This window comes from Carassius carassius, chromosome 45, assembly GCF_963082965.1.
Source record: "Carassius carassius chromosome 45, fCarCar2.1, whole genome shotgun sequence".
Taxonomy (NCBI): domain Eukaryota; kingdom Metazoa; phylum Chordata; class Actinopteri; order Cypriniformes; family Cyprinidae; genus Carassius; species Carassius carassius.
The window spans coordinates 15,223,805-15,241,822 of NC_081799.1; the positions used below are offsets into that span (position 1 = coordinate 15,223,805).

General features: G+C 35.4%; 1 long non-coding RNA gene across 1 annotated transcript in view; it reads right to left on the reverse strand.

Moving 5' to 3' along the window:
* The window catches only part of LOC132127381 (uncharacterized), a 36,964-nt gene extending 20,347 nt beyond the window's left edge, over positions 1-16,617 (reverse strand). The window contains exons 1-5 of the long non-coding RNA XR_009427517.1: positions 16,542-16,617; positions 15,821-15,965; positions 6,609-6,673; positions 6,179-6,292; positions 3,114-3,173 (exon numbers count right to left, since the gene is read on the reverse strand). This is a non-coding gene — a long non-coding RNA (uncharacterized LOC132127381). The remainder of the gene's footprint in view (positions 1-3,113; positions 3,174-6,178; positions 6,293-6,608; positions 6,674-15,820; positions 15,966-16,541) is intronic.
* Between the last annotated feature and the right edge of the window lie 1,401 nt (positions 16,618-18,018).

Sequence of the window (18,018 nt, forward strand, 5' to 3'; positions counted from 1 at the left end):
TAGTATACTCATAGTATCTGACTTACAGTGCAGTTAGGTGTAAGTCATTCGTACAAATTCATATGAATTGTAACACGTAAAATACATGCGATTTAGCACAAATCGTATGAATTTGTATGAATGAGGTCGTACAAATTCATATGAATTAGCCACCTCTTAAAAATGTATGAATTGCCATGAGACCAGGCTGGATATTAATGCAGATAACTAGCCTACATAGTTTAAAGTTTAGTCAACCTTCACTGAATTTTATAGAATCGATAAACTCTACAAAAAAGTAAACTGTAAATGTTTAACATTCTAGTAGTTGTAACAGTTTTGTATAAATGAAGTTCTGTACAAAGGAAAATGACGTTGTCTTAATCTGAAATTCATATGAATGCATGTGAAAAAAGGCGGAAGACAACAGCACATAAATGCCAAAATGTAAAATGAGTTATATTATGCATTTAAAAATGATTTCATTTTCGTACTTTAGCGCATGTTGACTAGTACAAACAATGAACCTTTCTCACTTTTAGCCTACTTTTGCATTAAATGACAAATAAAAAATTACATATCATCTTGCGCCCTATTGTTATCTTGAATTGCAGAATATTTCAGTAAATGCATTTAAGAGACGTTCTTAAATGTGATGCAAATATACACAGGCTACATGCATGCATATATGCATACATTTTTTGAAGCTTTAATTAGCATTTTGGTAATTTCATGGCTTAGCTGACAATGTATGGTCGTAGTTTCTTGTGCGGTTGTTCACTGTTGTTCTACTGAAGCTCATTTGGCACCTGTACCTTTTCTGAGCTTGTCCTACTCACACCTGGTGCTGAGGGAAAGCTGAAGTGTGCATCTGAAAAGTCTCCCGTTTGTTGTGATCGTAAAGAGACATTCCGTGTCTTAGTAAGTTTAGAATGCATACACTTTTGAACATTAGAAAAGCTAAAAACCATTAAATAAAAATGTTTCATTACATTATAAGCTTTTTATTATTTATAACGTTTTATTTAAAAAAAAATAGCCCCCCCCCCCCCCCCCCCTAATGTGCTGTGATTAGAAGTGTAATTATTTGTGCAGCTGATGTGTGATTTCTTCTTAATACTCGTGGCCAGTAATGCTAAAGTAAAGTAGTATTGCTTTTCTGTCATTTTTTCAATGGCTCTCGGTCATACCAATGACAAAATGTAAATGTCTAAAGCATACACACAGTTCCATTGAATGATAAATGTGTTTTAACAATGTTGTTGAACCGAATGTATGAAGGAAACTGTTAAAATAACAACAGCATTAACAACAAATTTAAAATAAAAGCGTGAAGTTTATCTGATAATCAGATGCATGACAGTCGATTTAATTGCTACAGCAAACATACAGTGGGTGTGTTTTCTTTCAGAATTATAATTCGCTGATGGAGAGGAAAAGTTATACAGTGCTAATTGACATATCATTTATTACAATACAGAAACTATGAAGTATATTTTCTACCTAATTCTGTGCAGAAATGTTTTATAATTGTTTGTAGTATATAAAACAATCATAAAATTGCCATTAGGAAAAAATTATAGAAATTATTGATTATTGTCCAACAGTGTATTTGATTTCTTATAGCAAATTCAAAGTAAGATAAGAAAATAATTCCTTGTAAAATATATATACAATATGTATATATATATAGAAAATCTTGGCTTACATACATATCTCCATATGCCATGTCATGCCATAGCATTATTAAAGGGGTCATATGATGCTGCTAAAAAGAACATTATTTGGTATATTTGGTGTAATGAAACGTGTTTATGCGGTTTAAGGTAAAAAAAAAAACATTATTTTTCACATACTGTGCATTATCGTTTCTCCTCTATGCCCCGCCTTCTGAAACACGTCAATTTTTACAAGGCTCATCAGTCTGAAAAGCGAGGTGTGCTCTGATAGGCAAGCTATCCAGCAACAACAATACTACAATGAGAATAAAAGGTAAACCTTTCTTTGCGTGAACATCTGGGCAGCGTTCTGCAAATCATCCCACATAGTGACATAGAGATGTGGGGGCGTGTTTAAACGAGCCGTTTCAGGGGGGTGTGGACTTAACTTTTATAAAGAATATCTCTTTGGATTTGAGACTTTAGTCTTTGCAACTTTACAGATCTTCTTTATGCACCAATAGTTTGTAACACTCCAAAGAGAAAGGAAATATTGAAATTGCATCATATGTCCCCTTTAAACTAGCATCTAACAATGGAAAAAAGTGTTTTCTCTCTCTCTCTCTCTCTCTCTCTAACCTAAGTTTCTGTAACCATAAAGACTGCTATGCAATTTGCCCCTGCCTAAGCATTTAAAGAATTTAGGCAAAGCATTTAAATAATCCTGTGCATGCACTTAAAGAAAAAAGAATCAAATCGTAAAAGGAATCGTTCTTAATTCGCTGTCTACCCAAAGATTCTCAGCCCTAGTTGTGATTTATCAACAGGTGAAAGCATTGTGATATCTATTAATAAAAAAATGGACTCTGTTCACCTGTAATGTCTTGCCTTAATCCAGAAGCTACATCTACATGCTATTTCATGAAAGCATATATGGCTTTAAAACACATTTTAAGAACACGAGCTAAGCTTAGTCTATGTTTGTGAAAGCGATCTCACAGTAAGTTATAACAACAACAAGCTACGTGGGCATAAAGCATCAACATCTCCTGTCTATCTAGGACATTTAGCTCTGAAAACAAGATGATGGGAATTTCAAAGCAACGGACAAAGTCTGGACCCCATGATCTCATCTCGGCCTGTTATTTATCAATGGCATGGCCTCCATAATAATTTCCACAGTCAAACTGTCAATTTGATGTGTTATGGGAACTGTAGGTAGACACCTTGCAGACTATGTACAGGGTTTCCCCAGCGTACACAGCAAAGGAGCTCAATGGCACATTTGTCGTTGACTTTCTCTCCTCATTTTCATTTAACTCTTTCATTTTCCGCTATACATCTAAGAAGTCCGCCCACCCTCTCTGACACACCAGAACCACACACACTCACACATATGTCCATGTGCACACACCGTTTTGCCTTTCCATTTGCTCATGGGCCCCCAGATATAAGTCAATGTCTTGAATTACTCACCCAATGAGGGCCACCATCTGCTCCACTATATGTGCTTGCTGAAGGTATCACAAAGACTTTCTGTATAAGAGAAAGAGAGAATCACTCCATCAGTTATCCACTGGGTGATACACTCGTAACCACATCAGATGCCCCCCATGGACCCTCTAACACAGCATATGAGTAGGCAGTGGTCAGAAGAAGTTTTTTTCCCCCCTGTGATCAGAGGTTAAAACACAATATGACACATCTTTGAGCAGACCGACATAGAAGAGGCCGTATACAGATGGCGTGAGCCTTACAAGGCCCAGGGCTACAGCTAATACACTCGAGGGAGGGGGATTGTAAAAAAAAAAAAAGAAACAAAAACATGTCTGAAACCTGACTGGAAGTAAAGCAGGATCAAAGATGACTCCTGTCCAGTCTAGATCCTGCTGACTCACATGTTCAGCCATGGTAAAAGGCAGGATGGGCGGCGTGGGTGTTGGGGGACGGGGGTTTGTTGGCTGGTGCCTGGTGTAACTCAATCAGTCGGGACTTACTCATTATGTTTTTCTGCTTCAGTGTTTGTCACGGCCGTCATGGCTGAGTCGCACAAACACCCTCCTTAACGTCTGGAGCCTGCATGATCACATCTGGACGTACTTTCAATTTTACTGTTTTCGTGTCATCATCTGTGCAGTTAAATTTAGTATGTGTTATATGCAAACAACCACCCCCCTCTTTTTTTTTCTTTTTTTTTTTTGATGGGCTTAGCAGAATTACTGGCTAATCTTGTTATTAGTAATTATTTGTTTGATAACATTTTATAATGACAATGTTTAACTGTACGTAACCGTTTTTCCTTCCTTCCATTGTTCCATCATCAATCATGATTTTTATTTATTGTTTTTAAAAACTGTATGTGAGGGGTTTGTGGACATTTTTAACTGTATGTAACCACTGCTTACTTGTTTCTATGGTTCCATCATCAATGATGAGTTTTTTACATTTTTAAATTTTGTTATATAATGTATTTTTTATATGAGGGCTATGTGGAAATTATACACATATATATATATATATATATATATATATATATATATATATATATATACACACATATACATATATATATATATATATATATATATATATATATATATATATACACACATATACACGTATATATATATATATATATATATATATATATTAGATAGATAGATAGATAGATAGATAGATAGATAGATATATTTCACACACACACCACATATGAAAATAAACTATATGAAATATTTTTTAATAAATGGAAATATTATAGATAGCAACCCTTAATGACAAAAAAATAGCAATTAAGACGTATGATATATATGGTTCATCCACTAAATACCCATATTTCTTTTTTCATCATGATATCCCAAAAGAGCATAATGTGATATAATACTAAATATTAGTCTAATACTAATACTTTTAGTCTAATACTAAAAGACGAGTAGAGCAGCAGATCTCAGTAAGAGATTGTCAGAATAGAGTTCATGCCAATGAAATACAAGAGAACATTTGAGACGAGTGTGTCATGATATATATATAAAACCAAATAGTGTGACACCTGATCCACAGGTGAGGTCATTCAGACACTATAGATGTATGACTAACACTGACACTATCACACATTAGCCTAGATGCACACTTTCTCTCTTATCTTACATTTGATTCCTTTCTTGCTCATGCACAAGTTTACAAGTTCTCTCAATCTATCTTTATCCATCTAAATACACACACTCCTATGTCTGTCACTTTCCGCTCCCCAACCCCCACACACACACACACACACACACAACTTTACCGTAACAGTCCAAACAGCTCAAATCTATTCTTATAATGGCATTGTATTTGTTTTTACTATTCTAAATGTGCAGTTTAGAATATGAATACAGTTATGAGGCATATTTATCAATTAAATAGTAAGGAAATTATGACATGTTTACACAATCTTACATTTGTTTTTAAGAAAATAACCTTATATATTGTTTGCATCCGTACATCAGTTTAAGGGAATAAAGTGACTGTTTCTGAGATTCATTTCATTTGTGCATGTAAGAGAATGTTTATTTATCACTGTGTGGGTTGATTTCAAACACTGATACGAAGGCAGGTTTTTTTTTCTTTTTCATTTTCACTATGAGTGTTTTGTCAGCTGTCATAACGGTTCTTTTAACAGTTCGTGAGGAAACTCTACTGAAATTACTAGATGAAACATTTCTGTTCATACTGTATTTTTCAGGCCCACTTCATCATTAAGAATGTGAAGAGGCAAAATTAATCCCTTTTTTGTATTTTGATCCATAGCCATTTACTTTGCAGGTACTTAAATACACTTCGAAATACATTTGGAATGTATTGGTGCAGTATAAAACAAGGTGTAGCCTGTATTAATTATATTAAAAGTGCATCTGACTTCCTAAACCTACACTACATCATTCTGCAGAGTTGAAGAAAAACTACTGGAAGTATGCGTTACAGCATATTTGGACCATTTCCACCTTAATTTAATACATCTGAGTATGGAATGAATGTTAGGGCGTCTCAATCGAGAGGCTACAGCTGCAACCTTTACAAAATGGAGGCGGTTAAAACACAAAATGGCCGCCTCTGATTTTAGCTTTGAGTTTAGTTGATCTGAATGCTCCTACTGGCATCTAAACTCCACAAATATGAAGTTATGGAAACATTTCACTTTTGTAATATACTATATATAAAAAGATGTACATGATATACATGCATGTGTACATATTCTTTTAACATACATAGGCTACAGATGGAAACACATATTGTACATTTTGCATATATTTTATGTTTATTTTTTACCTATTTATTTGTCTTTGCATTAAGTTCATAAAAGAACCTATTATCTTTGCACATTTTCAAACGTCTGTATGCCAGGAACTGCTAATTCAATTTTTTTACCGTCAGCTTTTTGTTAGGCAATTATTGTGAATATGAATCAGATATATATAGAGGAAATACACAAAAGTCAGCCTGTGAACACACACATCTCAACCTGCATCACTTTAATACTGTTTTAAATTAATGTCTTTACTCACCTCAGTGTGTGTCTTCATCATTGATTTTTTTTTTCTTTCTTATAGCACTGAAAATAAATTCCAAAAAGGGTTTGGGAAAGTGTCCAGAGGTGATCCACGACATAGATATGAGATCTGAAATAAACAAAAAGATCATGAAGGTCTAGGAAACCATGAGGAATAAAAAAACACTTCAAAGTTTTTCATTCTAAATCTAGATTTTAAACAAATGCAATGTAATATGGTAATGGTTACTTTTTTTCTATATTAGAGTAAAACATGTAAGATAACACACAAAGAAGAACAAGAATCCTTCACTACGATTCCACAATAAAGCTGATATTTGTAAAAGTGGAAGCTCTGAATAAAACTATGCATCACTGTCAAACAGTGACATATTCATGCTATTACTAATAACCTTGAAAGCACTTTTATTGGTCAGAACACTTACAGAAAGACGGCTAAGAATTCCTGAGGAATCTCTCGGATTGCAAAGTCTGCTCTGATGGCAAAGATCTAAACAAAAAAAGAATTAAAAGAAAAGATTAAGAGAAAAGTAATCAGAAAAATTAGGCAGATACAAATGAAAACAAAAGACTGCTAAAAAATTAAGAGTTAGATATTTAATTTGCCCTTTTGTCATACACAAACTTCTAAAGCAGTGATATAAATTTTTATGCAGAATAACTTAACGAAAAAATTACAGATAAATCCATTTATATTTTCATATTTTAAGTATTAAAACTGTGTTAATTTGATGCGTTCAATATGCAATAATATATTCAAAGACTTGAAATGATATAACCAACACACACTATAAATGAAAAAAAAAAGATGTATAAAACTGAGATTTCATATTTTATCTAAAATTAATAATCAGAGCTCATTAAAAACATTTTCACTTAATGTCCAGGACCATTTTTTAAAAGCTTAAAACCTGAGGTTTCTAATAATTCCTGTTTAGAAACGCACACTCGCTTTGTGCTCTTTGCAGAGCAAAATTAATTTGTAGCTATTCAATGTTTTACAGCGCTCTAAAAATGAATAACATCAACAAGTAAAAATGATTTCGATACTAATATGCCAACAGCAGAAATGAAGTTATGATCATACAAAGACAGCAGTGAAAAAGATATCATCGAATTTAAAATAACAACTGTTTGATTCAGAGTTAAAGAATAAGTGAAATTAAATCTATTTTATGAATTTAAAGCAACTGTCAAATCTTTTTAGTCAGAGAACCTATATTTCACCTAAACCCTTCGATAAAAGTGAGGCGAATTTAAATACACTTTAATAAACTGCTTGTTTAATTTCTTTCATGCATCTATCATGCTTCAATGCTTTTTTTTAGCTTTGCTTTAAAAAACAAAAAGGCAACGAACACATCTGAAAAGTATTAACAGTATTATCTAATTTTTTATTAAATAGTTATCTAATTATTGTGCAAAGGCATTCTGACAATGAGCTAAATTTATTAAATCATCTGCGTAGTTTAGTTACACAATTACCAGTTTAGAACAAACTGAACTCTTGCTTTAAACCTTCATTCGTTCCTCTAACAAAAACCCTGTAGTTGTTCACATCACAGTCATTTTTAGCTATTTTATTTCTTCATTTTTAATTATTTAACATGACCTGAGAGGGTTCTTTTAACACACTCAGGACAAAATGTTCCCACATATTCTGAGGATATCTTTCACAATCATTTTTTTAATGGTTTGTATGAAAAAGCACATCAGAATGATCTTGATGAAACAATTAGAATAAATTAAACATCTTAAGGAATCATAGGAAAGATGGGATTTTAGCCAGCATACAAACTGATAAAGCAGGAGGAGAAGAGAACAACACATACGTGTATCTTATTTTCAACTGGCAAGTTTTTAAGCACACACACACACACACACAAAAAGATTTGGAATTGTGCATTGATGGACTTTGTTCTTTATACATTTTATTTCATTTAATTAATTTTAATCTCCTTACTAATTTGGCAGGGACTCTTACATTATTAGAAGAAAACCAAGGAGAGAGAGAGATAGAGAGAGAGAAGGTCTGTGTTCACTTAAGAGCAAGTAGTTAAACTACACTAATGACAAGAACTTACTGTTGTTCTGTGTCACAATTCTTAGATAAAGAACAAGATAACTATATCATATTTAAACAAACTAATTTGGTATAATACTACACTTAAAAACTATAGAATCTAATTTTGCAAATGCATCATTTTTGCAGGATTTTCCCGTAAAAACATGACATTCAGTAATATGCACACGTCTCTTACCTCACAGATTGAATTCTCGTATTCTAAACTAAAAATAAATGAACAAAAATGTCCAAATGGTTAACCCTTACCAGAAAGATCCATGAATCTTTGAATGACACATTTAAAATTTCCATTTGAATTGGAATGGGGGACAAGACCAGGCGCCTAGGTGCTTCCAGTGAGTCACTGAAAGCTTGAAATATCTGAAGCTTTATTCCTCACAAAAGGCTATTTTACTGAAATGACATGGACTTTCCTGTTGATACCCTTTCTGGGAAGAGGGGTGGTATACATATAAAAAAAACTATATAATGAAAAAAGAAAAAAAAAATCTAGGAAAAGATAATAACAGCAGATTTGAAAGGAAAAGGTTTGGATGTCTGCATAAACAGCAGCATTTAAGTTTAGCAGACATGAATTATTTTAATAGGTTTAAATAACAAATTGACAAATATAGATTTGATTTGATTTATTTTGATCTGTCTAACTGACAGGATCGGATTTATTGCCGGGTTAAGATAGACAAGCAAACAAGGTTAATATTTTTCTAATAGCAGAATTTGTAGTAGTTTGTTTTGCTTTTATTATTAGCATATATATATATATATATATATATATTTTTTTTTTTTATAATTACATTGTGAGAGTATTTTTATAATACAAAGAAAATGAAATAAATGTTTTAAGATGCTAACAAAAATGATTCTAAATAATATTTCATTGCAAAAACACTCTAGACTTGTCTCTTCTATGAATGCATTTCATAATCCTTCTGCAAGTATTAAACATTCACTGTTCATCTCAGGATCGATGCATTTACATGCTTTTCAATCAAATAATTTTTTGCAGTTCAAATCATACACATAGAATTCTTAGTTTATCTCGTATGATCGAAAATAAATGTTTAACACCCTCTGATCATGAAAATGAGAAGGGGCACAGCGAGAATCATTGACAGGTGGCAAATACAATTAATATATTGATGACATGGGCCAATGAGATCATCTTTAATTCATTTACTGTACATCGGCAGAGAATGCTTTTTGCTGCTAGAGATAAAAGTACATTAGCACTTGATACAATGGTCGAAGGGCATGGGAGAGGATTTTTACTGAATCAAACCTAATATGGACATCAAATCGGTCCAAGAAAAGCTGGCAGGAGAGAGAAAGGAGGGGTGATGGGGAGCAGGCAGAACAGCTGTGTTTTGATTGGACGAACTTGAAAATTCCAAATTTGTTCTGTCCAATCACAAAGACTGTTTGGACACATAGCAACAGCACATTTCATTCCATTGCCGTTTCTCTCTCTCTCTCTTTCTATAGATTCTTCTGTTCATTTTTTACAGTAAACCAGACAAAAAATGGTTGTCGCAAATGTCAGGTTGGTAAGAGAGGAATGTCTTGTTTCGAGCTTGGGCACTCCGGATCAGCTTTAAACCACAAGATGAAAGCGGTTGATTAAAGAGCGACATTCATGCCCATCCCCGTTACAAACACATCATTCTGCTCCGAGCAGTGAGTCACTTTCAAACGGGCATAACTGCTGAGTAATGTCAAGACTAAATCACTGCATTCAGGTCCAGTCACAAGTCTCTCATCTATCTTCAAAGGTATCTTTTATCTCCAGACATCTGTTTACACTATTTACTCGCTGCCCATCTACCCCACACTGAACAGACACAGCTAAATGTGTTTATTCCCAATATTAAAAACAAAACAGACCCCATACGACTGACCGAAAGTTATTTTCAGAATGTTTTGTATTCCTTGTGCTGCTGACTAATTTCCCTTAGTCATTTATCTGGCTGTACAGCCAAACTTTAATACAGAAAACTGATGAGAGCTACATCCAGCAGCTATTTCAGAGTTTTATAGAGCAGTACACATGTAATCATGCCGTTATGTGATGTATTCATAATTCTAGTGGGACGTTTCCCTCTCTAACCACAACAGTGGGCATCTGACACGATGAATGAATAACCAGGCTGCTTGTTCTTTTTTATTTCAATCTATTTCAAACTTTTTCTCATGCACATGGAAAATTACCATTTGGCAAAGTGTTCAGCCGCCACAACCTCCCCGCATTTACCAGCTCTGACCCAGCATCCCTCAGGGCAGGGTTTACCAGCAATTACATTTAAGAGATCTCGTCAAAGGTGCGCCTTCAGTAAAACCATGGGAGACAGTTTCAGCTCTCTGATATGTTTCCAGCACTATTCAGCATTTTTTTTTACGTTTTTGATGATGGTCATCATCACTTTTTTTTTCTTTTTTCTTAGGGCTTTGTTTTTAAGGTCAGAGGGTTCGTAAGTTCACAGGGCATATCATTTTTTACTTTATTTTTTTGTAAGCAGTTTTTAGTATATTTCAGGACACAGATTTACCAGAATACATTTCTGAACAAACTTCTGAACGGTTTTATCCCGAAAATACTGCATTTATATTTAGTGACAGACAGCAAGTCACAAACGACTTGTGTTACCATAAAAATGACGAAGATTGGTGCATAGAGACCAAAGACTTCCCTAATCGACATTCGCACCTAATAATATTCCTCTTTCCATGCTACATTCTACAATTACAGCTTCCCCTTACGTCAATGGCACCTTGGTAACAATATATACATACACATCAACATTTACCTGAACATTAACACTAATAGAGTTCATTTAAAGGGAATAGTTACATTTCTATCATCATTTAAGCATTCTGCATATAACGAAACTCAGTGGGATCCAAAACAACATTTGACTACATTCCCTTTCTTTATATGAAAAAAAACCCAGACATTTTTCTAAATATCTTCTTTTTTGTTTCAGAGAAAAAGAAAGTCATACAGGTTTTTAACTACAAATGGGATACTAAATGAGTAAATGATGACAGAATTTCACTTTTGGGGTTAACTAACCCTTTAAAACTATTTCTTCAGCACATATTTTATGTAATAAATTAAGGCAACAGATTTCAATGGTAGTTTAGAGTTTATTTGCATCAGTTTCCGTTTCATTTATACAGAAAGTTAATTTGTATGTCTGCGGAGCAAGTGAGTTTGCAAAAGCAAATATTACGCATGATCTAATACCGTATAATCAGATCGCCAGCTGGGAGAATTACAGGAAGATCGTAATCAGGTTCAAAACTAAATTGTTCCTTTCCCCCCTTTCTCAGATTATTAGACCAGTCTTTTTTTCTGAATGAATCCCTTTCAGACAGGCACCAAGACAAATTTCTCTGGCACACATGTCGCCAAATATCAAAGTCCTTTATATGAGCCGCTCACACACACACACACACACACACACACACACACACACACACAGACTCTCTCTCTTTTTCTACGGTGTAGCGCAGGAAGTGATTATGGTTGCCTGACGTAATCGGGCCGTTCCAGAGAGGGAGAGACATTTTTTTTTAAATCTAGCTATCACAAGGAGGAAAAAAATGTGCACCCTGGAGTCCACGTTGACAAATTCTTTAACAAGCTGTGGTCAAAGGGAAGCTGGTTGAAGACTGACTCAGCCCCTCCTTTCAGCAGTTTACTGGAAACATGGGGGGAGGCAGGGGGAGGAGGGAGTTTCAGAGAAGTCACATGACCCGTAAGGGCAGGGCTAACCACAGCTTCGGGAGGAGGAGAGGAGCGCAGAGGAATCAGGGCGAGGGGGGAGGCAGATACACGCCCTTCCTCGAGCGGATGCCTCCGAATTGGGTTACTTATTCAACTGCCTGGGAGTTGGCAGGGGAGAATTCACAGACTTACTAACCCTTTCAGTGCCGGAAACAATGATTCAGAGAAGCATAGTAACCAAGTTAAACAAGGAACCAGACATTTTTGCTTGTCTTGTTAACACTTTTTTTTAAATAAAATAAAAGCACACAGAAATGTAAATAAGAAAGATGCTGTTTCAGTGACTAAAGCCGCTGATGATGACTATAAATGGATGCAGCTGATGAAATCTAGTCGGTTGAGCTGCTTTGTGCCAGCCTCGCTCGTGTGTGTGGAGTCACACACGTGCCATAAGTCTGGTGATCTCTAGAAACCAACATGACGACACAGAAGCTTGACATACAATCCCATGCCCTTGACCTTTGGGCAAAGGACGTCTGGAACCATTCTGCTATTCTGTTAGACGTCGAACAAGCACAGAAATACACCTAGAAACATATAAACAAATCTGTAAAACCCATTAAATCACTTCCTGTGCTCTGTCAAAGCTGAACAATGTACAAAAAAATAAATAAAAAATATGTAGACAACTACTCTATTATGATATTGTGGATACCATCCTGGACAAAATGTAGTTTACAAAAAAACAAGGTACATCTTTTTAAATCCGTTTTGGAGAAAGGGTCCCGCTTCGTCTTCACTTGCAACGCTACTGGAGGATGATTTCGAACTCAAAGTGGCAGAAGATTTCAGTAGATTAAAAAAAAAAAAGCCACAGACATAGAAAGCGTGTCGTCTTCAGTCTCAGAGTACGTGAGGAGCAAAAGGAGAGATTTGGGGGGAATCAGGCTTCAGACTGCACAGGAAACACTCCTGCAGCGCCAGTAAGAGATGCTGTGAAGCGGACGTCAGAATGACCAAACAGCGACAGAGAGGGAGTGAGAGATAGAAAAAGAGAGAGAGAGTGCAGGAGAGAGACAGATAGAAGAGGTACTGTAGAAAAGACAACAGAAATATATTGCAACTCGAAAAAGTTGTGCAAAATAACATGTTGGTTTTCTTCATCCTCTCCTCTCATTTGTGTTCTGAACTCCCTTTAATGCCTATTTTGGCATTGTGGAGAAATGTGACGAAAGGACACACTAATAAACAAAACAAATATACAAAAATATGAGTGGTTTTTAACTGGTGGTTCAGTACCCCCTCTGTTTTTATGGAGTTATGGACTACAGGAGAAACTATGGAGAATATAAATAATAAAAACTCTATGTTTGTTTTTTTTGTTTTTTTTTATACAGTGAATGATTATTATTATTATCATTGTTGTTGTTGCTGCTGCCGTCATTTTAAAGAAAAATTATGATTTTTTTTTACTATACTGAATTGGGTAACTTGATAGCTAATGCAAATCCGACATTTATGAGATAACATACATTATTAGTCAAAGTACCAGGCCTGTCTAAATGTAACAAAATGTAAAAAATAAAAATAAAACTAAAGAAAATGTGCGTGCACATTTGATGGAAACTGCACATTAATCTAAATGCAGCAATACTGATATGTAATCACAGAGGATTTTTTTTTTGTTTTAAGTGAAATGATTGGCTGCTGAGGTGCAGAGTAATTCAGAAACAAAATGACCACATGTCAAATGAGTCATTTTACATACTTCCATCAGTGACGGTTTGAGGTTAACAACCAAGATAAAGGTTCCCCGTAAGTCTGACAAGACCTGAAACTTCCTATTCACACGAAACCTGATGAGAAAGAACTACATCTGTCAGAACATATGTCAGAACACAAATGTTTTAAGAATGTTTTAAGATGGGTGCAAAACACTTGAGGAAATACTGATGCAAAACCCAGCACCATACTGCCAGGATGATTGTCAGGGTGATGCTCTGCAGTTATTGAAGTATTCTGAATTACTATGCCATTTCCATGGCAGTTCTGAATGGTCAGCAAGTTGTTATGCCATTACTAGTACGTACTGAATGGTTATCGAGTTGCTAACCTATTACTAAGGCATTCTAAATGGTTATTTGCTATGCCATTGCTAGGGTGTTCTGAATGTTTAGCAAGCTGCTATGCCATTAGTAGGGTGCTCTGAACGGTTAACATGTTGCTGTGCCATTGCTACCATGCTAGGGATTAGCATGCTGCTATGCCATTTCTAGGGTCGATTACTTTTTTATGGATTACATGATTACATATTTAAACAACAGCAATAAATTATTCATGATTTATTGATTCTCTCTTATTCGTCTTTTTCATCTTTTAAATTGTCCTTTTTAAAATAGCATACAGCTTACATAGACTCAGAAGGTCTTCCGGTTTTGTGGACATTCCCACAAAGACTGGTCATTAATCAGTAGGACACACAGCATTTGACCAAAAATCATTTCAGGGTTAAGAAGTGTTCAATAATGATTGATGAATAATGAACACATTATACAACTGATGATGAATACATACGTTCTCATTTCGAATTATCACTCTGTAGGTTAAATCCTTTAAACATAAAAATGTACACATTTACAAAAAATGACTTCTTTCAATTAAAAAAATAAATAAATAAATAACCCCCCTGCAGTTCTTTCACAAATACCAGTTTGGGAAACCTTGATGTAATATAAAATAAAATAATATAATATTTAATGAACTTAATGTTATTAATAACCGTAAATGGAACATATTCTCTTATGCTTTGTATTATCATATCAATATGGTACAAGTTCATCCTATTTAAATTGAAGTGATAAACGAGTTAGGTCAAAAGTAATCTAAAAAGTATAAAAAGTAGTCTGATTATATTACCTAAAATGTGTAATGTAACGGATTACATTACGAACTAGATTTTTTTGTGTCATTTGGAATCAGTAAAGGACTACAGTTCATACATACAATTCACCGTTATGCCATTTGTAGTGTGTTCAGAATGGTTAGCATGTTGCTATTCCATTGTTAGGGTGCTGAATGGTTAGCAAGTTGCTAGCTACGCCATTGAACAACGTTCTGAATGGTTGTCAACACATTGCTATGCACTAGCTACTCTAGGGTGGTAGGGGTCAGGTCGCTTCTAAAGTATAAGTCTACGTATATTTTTATTCTTTGGCTTCTCCTGCACCACTCCAGTGCAGGATGACTTACACATTGAGGAGTTTTTCAGAAAAAAAAGTGTTATAAAATAAGAAGTTGTCAGATTGTTGGACACCAGTCTCCAGAGCAGTTGGTTGCGTTTACAATTGGATGAGACTCATTGTGGTTAAACCCCTCTTAGTCATTATCACAGTTGCCATAGTGATTGGCCTATTGGTTGCAGATTAATCAGAGGAATAAATCATGTGATATGTCTCCTTAGTAATGATAGGCAAAAAGCCACCAACTCTTCCTGGAGTTTCATGGGATTGTGATATATTTGTGGTTTCATTCATCCAGCCAAAGTTTAATACTTAGTGTTGGGGGGTTGTTTAAATCCCTAATCATAAGCATTAGTGCTAACAGTAATGCTCGTCTTAGCAATTCCCTCTAATAAGAGGTTTTTGAGAAAGGAGAACAAGAAACAGGCCTCATGTGAAACGTGGGGGTGTGGTTGTGGATTGAATGCAGGATAGAAAAGAGGAATAAAAAGAGCACTGAAATAAAAGATAGCAAGAGAATAAGCAGGTCAACTGGAAAGGTGAGAGAGAGGGAGGGATGAATGAATGAATGAATGTGATATGACCCACCTGACGATTCTTACCATTGTTGAGTGGAACATCTCTGCAAACTCCTCACAGGCTTCATCACCCAGGGGCCTGTCCCTGACAACCCGGCTGCCCGGGCCGTGAAGAACGCAGGGACCTCCCCATCTCCGTTCCCACACCATACACCCTGTGAACACACGCCACACATGAACACTGCCATTGTATATATATGACTGTGCATAAAAAGCCAATGAATTCTTCACAGAACCGCATGACTTCAGTATTATTTTATCTGAAATCAAAAAGCATTGTTCTGTGGCGGCGTATCGAATTATGACAGCTAAAGTTCTGAAGAGTTTTCTCTTCTCTTGCGCTGTTGTCAGGCTGACATTAATAGGTCTGTTATTTAATCTGGACATCCTGCCTCACATCCTGTCTCTTCAAAACAACTGGCTTTGATGGTGGCCGACACTGCATTACTCACAAAGCAGTTGGTCCTAACCTCCTAGGCAGCTGTCCTATTCAATGCCACTCAGTAGGAGGTGTTTGGTTAGTGCGAGTGTGTGTGTGTTCCACCTGCCCCTTGGGTGGGGAGTGTGGAAAGCCCACTAATGTCGACAGGGGGTTTGCAGGGTGGCACAGGAACAGATGAGCTCTGCAGTAGAGGAGAGCTCCACTTTCCTTGATAAACCGCCGCCAACATGGATGGGTGTGTATGTGTGTGTGTGTTGAAGTAAGTAACCCTTGCCAATAGAATACTCACCATTGAACGGACAGGAACACGTGTTTGTGTATATGTGTGCGGCACGAGTCCTGCCCCCTTCACCGTAGAAAGCCCTGAGGGTAAAAACACACAGATGAATGGGTCTTTAATGACCTTCCTGCCAATGACGATGCTAAGAACAAGAATTATGACATTGTCAGTCTGCTGGGACTGGGCGCAGCCTGGCAGACAGGTGTTTTGAGACCCATACTGCCCCCTTCACTCTCAGTTTGCTTTACTGAAATTAAACTAACACAGGTTAGATGCAGACTCAGAATGGAGAAGACCAGATTTTTGGAGGTGAATGGCATAAAATCAATAGAAAATGTAGGAAAACACAAGCTTTGTACTAAAATTACTTTGAATTTATAATATCAATATTTACATTATTCTTTGTATTAATGTCAATGTATTAAAGGGTTACTCCACCCCAAAATGAAAATGGTGTCTTTAATCACTTACCCCCATGTCATTCCAAACCCATAAAAGCTTTATTCGCCTACAGAACACAATTTAAGATATTTTGGATGAAAACCGGGAGGCTTGTGACTGTATGAGAATACTTTTTGTACACAAAGAAAACAAAAATAATGACTTTATTCAACAATTCTTCTCTCCGCATCACCGTAGTGCCATTTTTGAGAATATCGACTGAACACAAACTGCGTACTCAAAAAGAAAAAAAGAAAAAATCCAGTAAAAAAACAAATAAATAAAAATAAACTAAAAAAACAGAAAAACTGATAATTGTCCATTATGGGATTCAGTCAGCAAACAGAACTGCAATCAGTTTGAATGGATATAATGGGCCAGACTTAACACTATTTTAACCAATGATTTGAGGCTGGGGCCAAAACTACCAGTTTGTCTAATCAATGGAAGACATATGAAGTGTTTGAAACATGTTTAAAAGGTTACATACTTTACTTCACCTTACCTTCACCTTTCTGTTTTATTTTGTCTAATAAGCTATTTTTGCCTTTGTTAGACAGGACGGTACAAAAAAATAAAAAATACAAATGAATATGGAAAAAAAATTAGGGATAGAGAAGCAGATTGGAATATGATTAGACTCAAACCTGAATCCCCCACAAGCACTTACAGTAGTGGGTAAACATGTGCCAACTTCTGCACCAAAGCCCTGACAAGAACAATGTTTTTTTTTTTTTTTTTGGAAAAAGATGCTGTCATTTACAATGAGTGTTTTACAAACTGAAATAAAGACCTCACTGGTCAGTCTTTGTATTTGGAACTCACTATTTCTATGAAATCAAAATTATATATATATATATATATATATATATATATATATATATATATATATATGAATATAGATAGATACACAAACACAGACACATACACACACACACACACACTTATGCACTCATGTTCCTGAATATGATACTTTTTTACTGTTAATAAATAGCAACAACATCTCAGTTATTTTCTCATCAAGCAGAAGGACAAAGCTGTTCCT